At 33.5% G+C, this 17,195-nt stretch overlaps 1 protein-coding gene across 1 annotated transcript in view; it reads left to right on the forward strand.

The window, feature by feature from the left end:
• Window positions 1–14,197: 14,197 nt before the first annotated feature.
• LOC118191417 (uncharacterized) overlaps window positions 14,198–17,195 on the forward strand; it is a 148,550-nt gene continuing 145,552 nt past the window's right edge. The window contains exon 1 of the mRNA XM_035362214.2: window positions 14,198–15,298. The gene's annotated coding sequence lies outside the window, so the exon portion shown is untranslated. The remainder of the gene's footprint in view (window positions 15,299–17,195) is intronic.

The raw sequence follows: 17,195 nt of genomic DNA on the forward strand, positions 1-17,195 counted from the left end.
GTAATTTTATGTTGTAATATATTTCATTTAATCCTAACATGTATTGAGGTAAAATAAATTTAAATTGAATGCTTGAGTCTGTTTGTTCCAGAAGTTGTTAAGCTAGTAATGAAATTCGCTAAATTAGCTTCGAAGTAACACTTGAAGGATAGAAATGGTACTTGAAAAGAATTAAAGAATTTAGGTTTACAATTTAACGGATAAAATACAGTTTAATCTCAAAAAAACTTAAACGGAAGGCTATGGATGAAGTGATAAGAGAAATCTCTGGAGTAGTCTCTGGAGAAAGTAATCGTATAATATGATACGATTAGGGCTATTGCGAGTGTTATTCTTTTTCCTCCTTATCAATGTACTGAACGCTGTTGCTTAAATGGTGATATGTTCAACTCCATAATAAACATGTTGCAATTCACAAACTACATTAACTTGAAATTCCATGAAAAGCCATGAATCCTACATGCCAGGTTGGAAATGTATAAGGATATAGTGGCTCAGTCATGGTCTGGAGTGTTTTCTCTTTGGCAACGGTTGGAGTCTTTGGTACTTGTACCAACTTCCCTCAATATGATTCGGTACGTAGATTTGCTGGGCGAACATCTCCATCCATTTATGCTGCCCTGTTATTCACACGGAAATAGAGTATTCTAGTAAGGATAGAGCCCACCAGTGGCCGAGCGGTAAAGTCGCTGAACACTGGTAGTTCGGTCCGAGGTTCGAATCCCGCGAACGGGCTGGCTGCATGGGTGTTTTCGTGGTTTTCCCCATGTGTAACGTGTATACGAGCCAGTTTCCCTTAGAAAGTCCTCCACGAAAGGCATCCCTCCTCTTAGGCAGATAGCCCTAGTGTGCTTTGCCATAATTAAATACACCACACCACATCTAGTAAGGATAACTGCAGCTCTCGGTTGGCTACTGCGTGGTTGGATGAACATTCCTCTGACTTCTCTGTCATGAATTGGCTTACCTAGAAGCCCTGACTTCCTGAGCACTTTTCGAATGATTTGGAGAAAGGTGTGAAACCGCATTACACAACACTAGCGACCTTTCCTGAATTAGAGACAGTTCTATTCGACGTTTGGCAAGCCATTCCCGTAGAATGCTTCCGCAAATTTTTTAAATCTTTGCCTCGTCGTGTGGCAGCCATTATCAAGGCCAAAGGAGGCCCAACTCGTTATTGACTTGCTATCCCTAATTCAGTGGCATTTCAGTTTATATAAGTAGCACAGATTTTTTGGGCGGATAATTTTAATAAGAGAAAAATCAGGTAAAATTATTGAAACACCGATAAGGACTTTTTTATTGCTAACAAACTTTGAAATTTAAACATCTGTTTAACAAAGGAAATCAAATTTCTTCTAGATTGCAAACATTTATGCATTTATACGAAGATGAGAATGTAAAGAGAATTTTAAATTATTTTTCATGCCTTTTCACTTTTGCTCTGGGGAAAAAAAAAAAAAAAAAAAAAAAAAAAAAAGATTTAAAAAAATGAACCAATTATTTATTTTCTTGTTCCAATTTTATGTACCTTAATTTTAATTGCAAATACTATTTCTGTAGCAATGGTATTTACTGGTATCCCAAGAACGTATGTTTTAAGTGCGGCTCGTGAAAACAGCAACACACACCCTTTCACTACCACACGGGTATTCTTTTAATGGAATCAAATGATGCAAGGCAGCACCATGACAAACTGCTTTCACGGTCAAGGCTATAAAAACCAATCATTAAGCTTCCCTGAGCAGGTAAGTGAAAGTGCCTGGGGCCATTCCTAACTTGCCCCTACCCTTACATCCACCTTATTTTTTTTTCTACTTTCATCTAATCTATACTTCTTCGTTTTATTTTAATACCTTTCTTTGCTTTTTCTTTAGCTCCCCCTTTCTCTCTTTTCCTTTACGAGAGGATGGCCGGGCCATCATGCGATGTACGATCCCTAAAAGAATGATAATAATAACGTTAATAATAACAATAACAGTAAGAAAACAAAAGGCAGAAAGGAAAATTGGCTAGAGGAGAAATAATAAAGCTTGAATGTTGGAGCAGAAGAAGGATAAGAATTAGCGGAGAGAAAAAAAGAGTTCGGCGTCACTGTAACGACGCTTGAGAAACAAATGAAAAGTGGTAAATATTTATAAGGAATTTCAGAATTTTGTTTATTAAACGCAATGTTTTGCAAAATTTCTGAGGTATTTTAAAATTATAGCAAGTCTAAAATTTTGAATTAGAATTGTGGTAGCAAAGATTCACAGTTGAATTTAACGGAAGTTTTGCTTTGATGCCAAATTGCAGAAGTGAAGTAAAGCTTAAATTTATTTTCGCTATTAAATTCCAAAAGCTATATGGAAAATATATGAAGGTGTACTCTAAAGAAATAATTAGCGCAGGAAGTAAGGGTAAATTCAAAGTAAAAAACGTTTTATAGAACTCCCAAATAGAGTGCTTACATTTCATTCAGCATTTAAAACAGCTAGAAGAAAGTTGCTACTTAAAATTCAAGAATTTCCTAAAATTAATAAATAAATAAAAAAAATCTGAAAGCCTTGGCTAAAAATATTTTAAAACAGCATATCTTTAGAATTTCTGATAGATAGTCTCGCGCGCTGGACATGGAAATATTTTATTCCGTACAGTGTGTTGGCACTGCTCGCTTCGAAATCGTTGAGTGTCTTAATAGAAAATCTGATGTGTACACCACATGACTTCCTTGTACGGAATATTAAATTATACGCATTTTTTCTTGCATTTTATTTAAACTGATTAGATTGAATTAAACCTACTTCGCCGAAAGCGCATAAACCACGAGAGAATAAATGCATTCTTTAAAATTCACTTTGTTTACCATAGCGACACTCTGGCGCTAGGTTTACTTAACAGTATTATATTTCCTTCATATTATAACTCAGAATGCACAAAATGTATATCATTTAAAGAATTATCTAATCGTTGCCACATGTTCTATTCAAATACTATAATAAAGCTAGAACTATGTATAAAAAAATTAAGCAAACAAAACAAAACAGAAACAGTTTTTCACAGACGATTGAGTATTTCTCATTTAATTAATTCAGTTCTCACTTCTTGAGAAGACAAAAATACATAAAAACTCAAAATATCTATATTAAAAATTACGAACTAAATTTCAAACGCTTATTTCCTCGAAAAAATTCCAGAAAGAATTAAGCATGATTTAATTGGCAATAATAAATGAACGCGTTATTTTTGTTGTTGCGAAGCTAAGTTACTCTAGATTGGCAACAAATCCACTAGTCTCCTGTTTCAAATGTAAACATCAATGGCCGCCATTAAAAACAGGCTTAGCGGCAATTAAACAACTTTAAAATTGCTGATAATTCTAAAAATATTGCACACAGATTTACTAAATGCATAAAATCCTTAACAAGAAGATAAAAACAACATAATTCAATCATTTTTAAAGCAAAAAATGTACAATTTACAAACATATAAGGGTAAAGTAACTGAGATCACTGACCCGGGTAATAGAGTGGATATATATATAAATATATTTATATACATTTGGTGCGGCCGATTGCAACCAAAATACGAGGTGCACATCTACAATCTACATGTTATAGCAGTCCTATATACAAAATTTCAACGTTCTGAGGCTACTCGTTTTTGAGTTATGCGAGATGCCGTACGTATCTCGCATAACTCAAAAACGAGTAGCCTCAGAACGTTGAAATTTTGTATATAGGACTGCTATAACATGTAGATTGTAGATGTGTACGTATGACGCCACGAAAAATTCTCTTCAGAATTAATTTTAAAGCAGTTTTATAATTTTTTTGAAGGAAAAGAAAAATTTTTTTTTTCTGTCCTTACGTCCAGATATGACGCAAAAGCATCGTTAAATTGCATTCGATAGCGGTCAAAATGGATATTTTCGTTGAAATATGCTGCCTGAAACTTTTCGCGATTACAATACTTCCTTTTTACTTCGTACAAGGAAGTAAAAATTCGTTAAAGTTAAAAAAATATGACACAGGTAATAAAACAAATTTGAAGTTAAAGATTCGGGCTGGCTTGCAGGTGCCCATGTTCTGATGAAGGACTACGTTATTCAAAATTTGATGGCTGTAAATATAGTTGTTTATTCACAATGAGAGAAACATGCATACATTCCTGCAGATTCTTCATTATTTAATTTGTTTAAATATAATACAAGGCGATAATATTTGGTGGCAACAAGTCATACAGCCGTTCATATTGATTCGGAGCAAAATGCTGTTTGAGACTAATAGCCCTTCTGGATTAACGCCCCTTTGGGCTAAAAATTAGTTATCCTGGATCTTTACTTATACAAAAAGCATGGCAATTTTCATAGATTTTTTTCTATGCCTATACGAGATATTTTTCTTTGTAAAGCCATTTTCGGAGGCATCTTTATCCTTAAGCAGATAAACCTCGTGCGTTACGCCTCAGGTGAACAGATAAAAAAGGGGGGAGAGGCAAATTAGCTGTCAAATATTTTAAAGAATTTAAGGTTGTTAAATAAGAATTACTATTAATTTCCAACTTCAACAAGAAACACTTATAAATTCATAAGACTTCACATTTAAAGCAGTAAAACTTTATAAGATATCACATTTCAAAGTATTAAAACTTTATTAAAATTATTTGCGTTTATTAATAAGTATTACATTCAATTTTGTTACATTAATCATTCTCGGCGCTGTGTCTAGTAATCAGATGTTATCAACACTATTTATGATAATTCAAAAGCATTGCATTCGTGATATTGCTTTCATTCTGGTTCTTGAAATGGCCTATTGTATGATTTCTATTACCAATCTTTCATAGCCGCCTTCGCAGGCAGAATGGAGCGTTCCTAGTAACATATGATTCAGCATAGTACCAACATAACAAGCAACAAAATTATTTTTAGAATATTTATGAACATGTAAAGATTAATCATAAAAATTATTAAAATATTTATGAACATGTAAAGATTAATCATAAAAATTATTAAAATATTTATGAACATGTAAAGATTAATCATAAAAATTATTAAAATATTTATAAACATGTAAAGATTAATCATAAAAATTATTAAAATATTTATGAACATGTAAAGATTAATCATAAAAATTATTAAAATATTTATGAACATGTAAAGATTAATCATAAAAATTATTAAAATATTATATTCTTATTTCACTCCAATCGGAATTCTTTAGTATACCTTTCACCCTCCCCCGTTTCAGTTAATTCTGGGAAAGGATTAAAGGTTTGATTGAGTTAACTGATTAATCCTTTCGAGACAGCGCACATTTGTTTAAGGCGTTCCATAGTACCAACATAACGAACATCAAAATTACTTAAAAATTATTTATAAAATGATGCAAGGATTATTCATGAAAACAAGCAAAATATTATATTATTATTTTACTCCAATCGGAATTCATTAGTGTACATTTCACGCCCCCAGCTTCAGTTAATTCCTGGCAAGGAGTAAAGGTTTGATTAACTGATTAACCCTTTCGAGACGGCGCGCGTTTGTTTAAGACGTTCCGTAGTACCAACATAACGAACATCAAAATTATTTAAAAATTATTTATAAAATAATGCAAGGATTATTCATGAAAACAAGCAAAATATTATATTATTATTTTACTCCAATCGGAATTCATTAGTGTACATTTCACGCCCCCAGCTTCAGTTAATTCCTGGCAAGGAGTAAAGGTTTGATTAACTTTACTTGATTAACCCTTTCGAGACGGCGCGCGTTTGTTTAAGACGTTCCGTAGTACCAACATAACGAACAGCAAAATTATTTAAAAATTATTCATAATATAATGCAAAGATTATTCATAAAAACTATCAAAATATTATATTATTATTTCACTCCAATCGGATTTGTTTAGTACACATTTCATCTCCCAATTTCAGTTAATTCCGGGAAAAGAGTAAAGGTTTTATTGAGTTAACTGATTAACACTTTCGTGACGGCGCGTGTTTGTTTAAAACGTTCCCTCGAAACGGAGGAGAGTCGAAAGGAATGCTCCTACAGGATGGGGGCTTTTGCGTCACTAAGACTAACTTTAGAGAGACAAAAAAAAAAAAAAAAAAAAAAAAAAAAAATCATTAAAAAAAAATTTAAGACGTAACGTCATAATTTTTGGTATCATTTTAGATCATTACTTAAGCTATCATATACGTTAAAATTAGCATTTAATAGTCTTTTTTTCTTTACATGAAAATATATTAAAAAAAATTGCTTACTTTAAAAAGAATTTTTGGATGAGCTATTCAAGTTATTTCGAAGTTTTAATTGATAAAAAAACTTCAAAATTAATTTAGAAAAGTACAAGAAAGACTATTTACAAGAAGAAGCAATAAAATCTTTTGCGAGAAGTGGAAGGAGTGGAACTCACAGAGCTCAATCTCTGACAAATGCTTCTATCAGAATCACAAGAAATATCACTTTAGAAAATGAATCATCCATGTCATTAATTGGATCATTTACTTTGCGAGTGTAACTTTCCTCCGATCAATAACTTTTTCTCGCAGTAATAAACTGGAGTTCATGTTTTCCAAAATAAAAAGGGAAGAACGCGAAATACATCCGAAAGCAATGTAAATCGTATTAGAACTTCACACAATAACTCCAAAAGGCTCTACAAAGTAGGAAAAAGAAAATGAATAAAAAAAGGATTCGGAGGAATACCAGAAAAAACGCGAATGTTTATACGAGTGTATTATTATATGTGGCGAGTTAAAGAGGTGATACTGGCTTATTTAGTATTTAAAGAAACAGACAGAATAATCAGTATTTTACATTTTATGTAATTTTCATCTCATTCCGTTAGTTAACGTGTCGTACTTATATAAGGTGGATTATTTATATAATTTGATACGTATATTAATGTGTCGAATTTATACAAGTAATCAATCATTGCAAATTACTGAAAGTAATATTTTCTTGAAGAAAATAAATGAAACTTTTATGTATGTTATTTGCATCAAATTTAATATTGCGAGGAACAGAAAGAGTCAATAAAAGCCTTGCAATCAAAAACAAACAAAAACTTGCAAAAACAATAAAAAAATGTACGTTGAACAATACAATGATCAACTTTAAACGCGCCGGCTGCAGGGATTTTTCATGGTTTTCCAAATGTGCAATGTAATTGCGAACCACTTCCTATTAGAAAGTATTCTACAAAAGCCGCATTTTCCTCAAAGTCTATAATAGCCACAAAATAGAAGAATTATGCTCAAATGTCGGAAAGACTATTTTCAGGCCGGAGAGATGAAAAATTAGCAACGCCTTCGCAGGGAATCGAACCACGGACCTCTAGAATACTGGCCCAGCGTGCAGAACCACTACACCACGAAGGCACGCTAAGAAAGGCGGAGGAAATACCTTAAATACTTCCCTTTTTAAAGGGCGACTGGGGCTTTTAGGGGACCCAATCGCCAAATCCTGGATTAGGAGAATCATCATCCAACACCCTTTTAGTTTGGGCGCCACTGTAGAGATATTATGTTATTTTGAGGCCGGATAGATGAAAAATTAGCAACGCCTTCGCCGAGAATCGTACCAAGGACCTCTGGAATACCGGCCCAGCGTGCAGAACCACTACACAACGAAGGCACGCTAGGAAAGGTGGGAGAAGGCCCACCAGCGGCCGAGCGGTAAAAGCCGCTGAACACTGGTAGTTCGGTTAGGGATTCTAATCCCGGCGAACGGGCTGGCTGCATGAGCGTTTTCGTGGTTTTCCCCATGTGTAACGTGGATACGAGCCAGTTTCCCTTAGACCTACACGGGGCATCCCTCCCTTTCCACGTAGTGCCTAAGGGCGGAGCACGTAATAATTAAAAAAAAAAAAAAAATGTGGGAGAAATACCTTATAAGCTATAGAATAAGAAAATTGTACTCAAATGTTGGAAAGAATTATAGAATAAATAACTCACATTTTGGAAAGAGCTATAGAGTAAAAGAAATGTACTCAGATGTTTGAACGTACTATACCTTTAAAAGAATTCAAGTTTTGGAAAGAGCTACAGAATAAAAGAACTGAACTCAAATGTTGGAAAGAATTATAGAATAAAAGAATTCAAAATTTGGAAAGAGCTATAGACTTAGAGAATTATAGTTCAACGTTGGACACAACTAAAAAAAAGAACTGTACTCAAATGTTGGAATCAACTATAGAATAAAAGAATTCGAATTTTGAAAATAGCTGTAGAATAAAAGAACTGTTCTCAAATGTTGGAAAAAGCTATAGAATGGAAGAATTCCTATTCTTGAAAGAGCTACAGAATAAAAAAATGCACTCAAATGTTGGAAAGAATTATAGAATAAAAGAATTTAAATTTCGGAAAGGGCTATAGAATAAAAGAATTGATATCAGATGTTGGAAAGAATTATATTATAAAAGAATTCAAATTTTGGAAAGAGTTATAAAATAAAACAATTGTACTCAAATGTTGGAAAGAATTATAGAATAAAAAAAATTCCAATTTTGGAAAGAGCTATAGAATAAAAGAATTGTACTCATATGTAGGAAAGAACTATAAGCAATAATGACAACGAATACATGCAAATAAATTATAATTTTATCTTATATCAAATTCATAAATGCAAATGACGCTTGCCATAACAATCTCTTGCGTTTTACAGCAGAAAGGCGCTAAAATAAATGTACGCTAAGTCAAAACATTTAAAGCATTTAGGAGCTCTTTCATTTCCGTAATTTCATTTTCATAGTTTCAAAACATCATTGAATCATGAATTTCAAAGAATTTTTACGTCACGCGCGGTTTGTACTATCAGTAGCGTTTTCCTATTATATGCTATAGTTAGAGGGTTCGATTTTATGCAAATTTGTTTCGTCTTCCCCGTCGTACTTTTGGATTTTCTGCAAATTGCAAGTACATTTGCAACAAATTGAAAACATCTTTACTGAACACTATACATGTATATACAAAAATATTTTTTTAAAAGGAACATTTGTAATCCTTTCAAGAATTTTTGAGCATTATGCCGCTGACGATTAATTAGTAAATATATAAAGAATATTATATAATATATTTAATATGTTGAAATGGTTCATCAGCTAATTCTGGATATAGAAAAAGCAAGAATTTTGCTTTGGAAGGGGAACTGTAATTAAGTACGACATACCTCCTCCTGACGATGTTATGTCGAAGTTGGTTGTATTCCTCTTCTTTTTTGTTCTTGTGATTGCTTTATTTTAATTTTTACATTTTAAAATATTCTTATTCTACATTTGTAGGACTTTATGAAGTTCATTTGAATTTCAATTTTTGGCTTTTGTGAAAAATTGGTTCTAAATTTTTTTTCTCTATATATATATATATATACGAGGCGTATTCGGAAACTAAGTACCGTTTTGAAAAAAAAAAAAAAAAAGTAAAACAATTTTTTCGAATCCAATTTTATTTTTACATGAAAATACATGTCTTAAACTATTTTTCAACATAGTTTCCGCCAATGATCAAACGCTTGTCATAGCGGGTGACCAGTTTTTGTATACCATCGTCAAAGAAACTTCCCGCCAGTTTCGATAACCACGACTCCACAGCATTTTTCGTGTCATCATCAGATCCAAAGCGCTTGCCACCAAGCTCGCGCTTCATGTGCAGGAACAAGTGATAGTCGGACGGCGCCAAGTCCGGCGTGTACGGCGGGTGATCGAACTGCTCCCAATGAAACTGTCGAATTAACGATTGAGTGACACCAGCAGTATGGGGCCGGCATTGTCATGGAGCAACACAATTCCTTTACTGAGCATTCCTCTTCGTTTGTTTTGAATGGCACGCCTTAGTTTTGTTAAAGTCTTACAATATCGCGCCGCATTAATGGTTTCACCTCTGGGAAGAAATTCAGTAAGCAAAACGCCTTTCCTATCCCAGAAGACAGTGCACATGATTTTTTGTGCTGACATTGTCACTTTGAACTTTTGTTTTTTTTGAAGAATGAGTGTGTCTCTACTCCATCGATTGTTGTTTCGATTCTGGCGTGAAATGACACACCCAAGTTTCATCACCTGTCACAATTTGGTTTAAAAAGTTTTCTCCCTCATCACTGTACCGCGTGAGAAATGTCAGGGCACTACCAAGTCGCTTTGTTTTGTGAACATCAGTGAGCATTTTTGGAACCCATCGGGAACACAGTTTGCGATAATTCAAGCGGTCAGACACAATTTCGCACAAAACAGTACGTGAAATTTGTGGAAATGCCTCTGAAAGAGTTGTCATTGTGAAGCGTCTGTTCTCATGAATTGCTTCATCAACTTTCCTTACCAAATCATGGGTGACAACAGAAGGCCGACCACTCCGAGCCTCGGCGTGGACATTTGTTCGACCTGCATTAAACATTCTTACCCACTTTCTCACCATTCCATCACTTATCGCGTATTGACCGTAAACTTCTGTCACTTGACGATAAATTTCGGCCGGTTTAACATTCCTCGCGTTCAAAAATTTAATCACGGCACGAATCTCACAGTCAGCGGGAGAACTAATTGTCTTAAACATTTTGAATGTGCACAGCAAACTGAAAACACAACATAGAGCAACCAAAATGGCGACAATTGAAAGTCAGTGAACAAGAAAGACTAGTGCGCGTGCGCGGGACGCCTACCACAGCGCTGCGACGGCGCTAGAATGAAACGGTACTTAGTTTCAGAATACGCTACGTAAAACTATGCTTTCATATTCATGGTATTGAAATTTTGAATTTTTTGTTATTTAAATTGAAGTTAATTTCATTTAAAAATGTATTCTGATTTATTTATGCAATTTGCATATTTTTAATAATTACAACTCTTAAAATGCTGTTATTCAAATGCACATCGTTAAATAATCTGCAGTCCTTGGCCATATTATTATGACTATTATTATTGTTAGTAAGTATAAAAATATACTTACTAATATTGTTAAGAATCAAGCCTATTTTGTAAGAAAAGGACGCATTTCTTCCGAAAGTTTTCCTAAGAAAATCCTTTATTATCCTTCATAAGAAGAATATCAAAGTTAGATACATTAATTCGAAAATAAATAAAGAAAATAAAAATTATCATTTTATAATTCAGCTTTTTTACCTTAATTACTGGATTTACTTGAATAGGCCTATTTTTGTTGCAAACGAAAGCAATTTTTAATAAATGATCATTATCATTTTCAGTAATAAATGCTTCTTTCAACAGCAAATCCAGTAGCATTTGTAATATTTTTGTTGGAAATTTCATTTTTAGAAGCTTTTACAAAGCTTCAGTCGGATTAAGCGCAGGTTAGACCATTTGAATATGTCATAGGATACCAGGGCCTCTGTGCCTGAGGGAAGAGATATCTTCACGGAGGACTTTCTAAAGGAAACTGGCTCGTATTCACATTACACTCCGGATTAAGACCGGAAACGGATTTAATTAGCACTTCCATATATAATTAACATTTTTATATCCTTACAGACCGAAGGCTGTCAATGAGTTTTCTGACTTCCCTTTTTTGCATGGCTGGTGGGTTGATTAAGAAAAAATAATTAAAAACTCCTTTTAATTGGTCCGACTGGTTTGTCAAATGCTAGTTATTATTGGAATTTCGTCCACGAAGACATCATTTCAAGGCGAATGTTTGTAGAATTACTAGCTTTTTTTCAAAGATAGAGAATGTCATAAATCAGCTGAGTCCTCGCTCGGATTCGAACCCTGGATCTTTCAATTGTTGTGTGGACGCTCTTCTACTTACACCACGAACATATGCACAGGGAAAGCTGAGAAATTCTTATATTTTTTTGAATATCTTGTATGACGCAGATTTAAAATAGCTGTAATATTTGGTGGCAACAGTTTGAAAAGTGAATCGACGCAAAATGACCCTTCTGGGCTAACGCTTTTTGGGCTAATAATGAAAATTAAAATTTCATAAAATGTAAAGAGATAAATCAAAATTTTATAGAGACATTTGGTATTTGGAAGTAGGAGACCTGAAAAATGAGCAACGCTCTCGCCAGGAATCGAAACACGGACCTCTGGATACGCACCCAGAGTGATGCTGACCACTACACTACGAAAGCATGCTAAAAAGGGGGAGAAATTCCCCCTTTTAAAGGGCGACTGGGGTTTTTAGACGATCCAAGCGGCAAATCCTGGGTGTGGACAGTCATCCTCCACCACCCTTTTAATTCGGGCGCCACTGTAGAGACATTAGGTGTTTGGAAGCAGAAGACTTGAAAAATGAGCAACGCCCTCGCCGGGAATCGAGCCTATGGATGCGCACCCAGCGTGCTGACCACTACACTACGAAGGCACGATAAGAAGACGGGAGAAATACCTGATACAGACGCTGTTCACACATTTTTTAGACGATGTATATTGTATTCACAAAACTAAATTACACAAAATTCTTGTGTTTTAAATGTTCTATTTGACATCCCTTATTCTGAACTATCTTTCGACACCGCAATTTTTAGGATAATAATGCCTTTTGAAGTGGCAGAAGAGGTATTCTAACCCATTGCTCCCGAACAGCTCTCCAGAGTCCTGTTAGAGTTTTGGGACAACGTTTGGAAAATGCAGTTTTTAAAAGTCCGAATGCACAAAAATCCATAGGTGACACATCGGGAGATTTAGTAAGGATATCAGTGAAGGGTATGTATGGCCTTTATACCAGTTTTTTGTTCCATTTCTTTTAGGAAATTTACAGTGGATTTTGATGTGTGACTGCTAGCTTTGTCCTGATGGAGTCTCACAGATGGATGGCACTGTGGGTAAAGCGATGGTATTTCAATCAGAAAAAATGGCGATAAAATATGTTCCTGAAAGTATTTGGAGTTAATCTTGACATTTTTTTGCACTCTCTTTATTTTTAACTTGCCATTATAAGAAAAACCAGCAGCAATCATGAATCCCTTAGAAAAACTTTCTTTCGATTCTTTGAACCATACATGGTTCAAAGAATACTTAAATTTTTTTCTCCCCTTTTATGATAATAAATTGATCTTTTTTTTGTTAGAATCATTTAAACACGCTCATGCTTCATCTATTGTGACAATTGTTTTCCATTTTTCTTTGGATAAGTGTTTCTCATATAGAATTCTGCAGCGTGTCTTGCGTTGAGCGATATGCTTTGGAAGAAGACGATGCACATTGCGTTTTTTCGCTTTCTTAAGGTTTAAATCAATGTTTATCATTTTGTTTACAGTGGACACCGGGCATTTTAATGATTTTGCAACTGTCCTTTGACTAGGGGGATTTTCTTTAAACAACGTACCTTTGCAATAGTCGAAGATGTTCGTTTTTTCCTTGGGTCTTTGTTTGAAATTTTTGTCCCACTTGAGGCTCCAATTTGACGCTTTTTTCCTTTCTTGTTGATGATATTACCTATCGTCGCTTCAGATATCACAAAACAATGACTCTCACATCGTTTTTGGATAACGGAGTAAGCATATTTCTCTTCGGAAAGAGCGTAAATGTAGCCTTCGAACCACTGCTTTGTTAAATTCGCCATTTTGAATAAAAACAAAACTTTCAAGCCACAGACGATAATTTTGAATTTTAAAAACATAGTACAATTGCAATTACTTCTTTTGAAGCAAACGATTTTTTATTACCGCTTACCAAAATCGTCTAAAAAATGTGCGAACAGCCTCTGTAATTTAATAAGCGATTAATATAATTTTATTTAAAAAAAAAAAATTCTGGTTATCAAATTTCTACTGAAATTGTTATTCAGTTACATAAAAGTCTTCTTACTTAGGGCTCCAGTGCACTCTGGCTAAAATTATGATTTATCCCAAAACGAAGCAGTACCGGAGCCAGGCTTAACTGGGCTCAGGCGAAATTTAAGCTCTGTAGAAAGAAATTTCCTTCGAGATGTTTATTAAACGCTTCATTTTACGTAGGTTAAAAAAAAAAAAAAAAAAAAAAAAAAAAAAAGAGAGAACTCGCGATTCGCTACATGATTTTATTAATTAGAGTATTTAAATGTGTTTTTAATTAGACAAAGAGTTCACTGGGCAAGTTCCAGAAATTAAGAAACATCGAGAGTAGAAAGAAATCTGCGGTATATTCGTTCCGGCTACCCCCGGGGTTACAACCCCGCGGAGTTGACGGCACAACATCGCTCTCATTGGCAACCCACCTCGAGTCACGTGACTGCTCCCTTCCAACTCCACCCTTGGGACTTGTTGAGTGCTCGTCCACATCAGACAAGAAACCTCACCGCAGGTACAAGGTGTCTTGCTGAGCAGCGGCTTTTATGCGCCGTTGAATGCGACGATTGCCGAAGCAGATTCCTCCACCAAGGATTCAAGGATTTTTACTGCTCCTTAATTTAACGCTATTTTTTATTCTGAGCATCGCTAAAGGGTTGCATTAAATATGCTACATTTGGAGGTGCGGTGTTCCAGACTTTAGCATTTTTTCTGCTTTAGTTTTCTTCAAAGTGTTTTTGCATATTTTATTCACGGCAGGAGGAGATTTCAAGGAGACAGTCATTTTTTTTATATAATTTCTTTACAGTAAGAATAAGCCATCACGTTGGTGCAGTTTGTTACATTGCTTAACATAAGAATTTAACTCGAATACTTTGGCAACAAGTATTTTCTTTGACTTCTGATAACATCCTACTACACCTTCTCACTATCAAATTTTAAAAAGTTACCTGTTTCGTGTTCTGAATGCTCTAACCTGCCTCATAAAGCAGACAGTTCAAACTTTTACGGCTTTGAAAAATCTTTAACTGTAGCACAAAAATTTGATAAAATCGCAAGTAAAATTTTCTACCCGATTAATTACTTTGTTGACATCTCATGAGAAAATAAATTCAATAAGTAAGTATTCTGAACCGCTCCCAAGTCTGCGCTTGGTAATGGACCTTGAAAAATAAACTTGTTTTTTCGCAGATAAGAAGTGGCAACAAGTAGCAGTCCTTTTCTATTAACAAGCAGGACATTAAAGAAAAACCAATTAATCAAGCAAGTAGGACTTTAACCTCGTCAAGGGTTTTAAAAGAAACCAACGATCTTCTAACAATCATTTGACCAACGATTGAGACATCAAATACATACGAAGATTCTCAGTGTTTTGGATTTTTGGATTTACGATATCGTAAATGGGTTTGTGATTTTTTTGTTATTCTACAGTGTTGGCAGACTTCAAACTTCTAGCATACTCAAAAAATATTTTACAGAGGATATTTTTTGTGAGCAGTTTTTGCTTACTTTTATTAAACTCTTCATGGTTTCGAAGACTATGATTTTAAATTGCTTCACTTTTCTGCGGATTGCGGAAACCAAGTAACGGTAAGGAAATTTTACTTTTAAAATAATTTTGTTTTTATTATTTTTTTAATTATTTATTTTGTGCTTATTTGGAATGCAGTGAAGTTAATTTGTTGTATATTTATTCTTTACATCAAATATAATAGATTTTTAACGTTGGATAAAACATTATATTATCAACTTACATAAGTAATGAATTCAATTTATAAGTTATTATTGTTTTAGTAAATCACAAAGAATTCTATCTTTACTTTTTGACTCCTATCTTTACTTTTTGACACATTCTGTACACAGTTTTTGATTTGAAAAACAATTATTTTTAGTCTTAAGGGCGCGTTAGCCCACAAGGGCTATTAATTTCGTTTTGCCATTTTCCATTCATTCACTATAAATTGTTCCCTTTTCAGATTGTTGCCACCAAATGTTAGAGCCCTATATTACATTTAAAGAAATTAAATAATGAAGAATATGCATAAATGTATGTATGTTTCTCGCATTGTGATAAAACAACAGTACTTTGAGCGATCAAATTTTGAATAACGTAATCTTCCACCGAATATGGGCATCTGGAAGCCCAAATTTGGAATATGCTTTATTATCTATTTCATATTTTGTAAAACCTTAACGAATTCTTGATTAATAAACTCAACGATTTCAAAGCGAACAATGGCAACACTGTACGAGGGGGAGGGGGAATTATCTCTACTGCGCGAGACCGAAATTCTAAAGATATACTCAGTTTAAAATTATTATGCGATGTTGCTGTTGAACTGAATTTTATGGTTTAAGTGCAAAAAACATGATATTTAATAAATAAAGGTAACACACAAAACGTTAAAAAAAGCCCCTTTGGGCGTAATGTAAAATCTGAATGCTTTCAGATTTATATATATATTTGTTTTACTTTCTTGATGTTTTTAATATTTATAAAAACTCAATAAATAATAATATTAATAACTTAAGAAATGTTCATCACTTGAATACTAAAAATTATTAATTTGCTTTAATGATATTAACAAAACAATAACTATGTATGCGGATGCGATGAAAATGAAATGTAATCAAATATTGGGAAGCAAATACTCTGAAAAGTAGAAAATGCAGATTAAGTAACAGTATTTGTTACTTAACAAATTAAGTAACAAATGCTATTACTGGCCACTTTTCTGTAATATTTAATTTCTTGATTTTAGTTCATTCTAAACATGATGAAAGAATTAAGATTGGTACCCACAAGCAACTAAAAATTAGTAATATGAAACAGGTAAATAAAGGTATTTTTTGCTTCTCAAACACATCAATCATATAACGAAAAAAAAAAAAAAAAAAAAAAAAAAAAGAGGGGGGGGGGAATTTCAGAAGTCTTACTGATCGAGGAAATATTTGTATATTTAATTTATAACCCGATGGAATTCTCATCTCCCATCGGTAAACATATAGAAATGCCATTTGAATAAATTTGACTTCGGAATTTTTATTTCGCATGATTCCTGTTTGTATTAGTAGATTTTTCTTCGAAACAACTCTTGTTGAGAATTCAGTAAAGTTGCTTTATTTTGCTTCTACTATTTTAAATGCAAGGGCAGAAGTTAGCGTTTTAAAACAAATAATAAGCGATTCGAATAAATTCAATATTCGGAAGACTTATATAATGCATAAATGAAAATTTAAAAAAAAAAAATTTAAGAGCAACAAAAGAAATTGATTCAAAGATGTTCCGTAAAGTTTTATATTAAACAAATTAAACAAAAAGATTTAAAACAAACGTTTTTGTTTGTTAATTATTAAACAAAAAAAAAAAAAAAAAAAAAGAGTCTGAAAGCTTTGAAATTTTACATTACGTCCGAAGAGGCGTTTTCCTAACGTTTTGTGTTACCTTTATTTATTAAATATCATGTTCTTCCCACTTAAACCACAT

This window comes from Stegodyphus dumicola, chromosome 12 (assembly GCF_044657685.1).
Source record: "Stegodyphus dumicola isolate Sdum_Otavi_A_Nest chromosome 12, ASM4465768v1".
In the NCBI taxonomy this organism is placed as follows: domain Eukaryota; kingdom Metazoa; phylum Arthropoda; class Arachnida; order Araneae; family Eresidae; genus Stegodyphus; species Stegodyphus dumicola.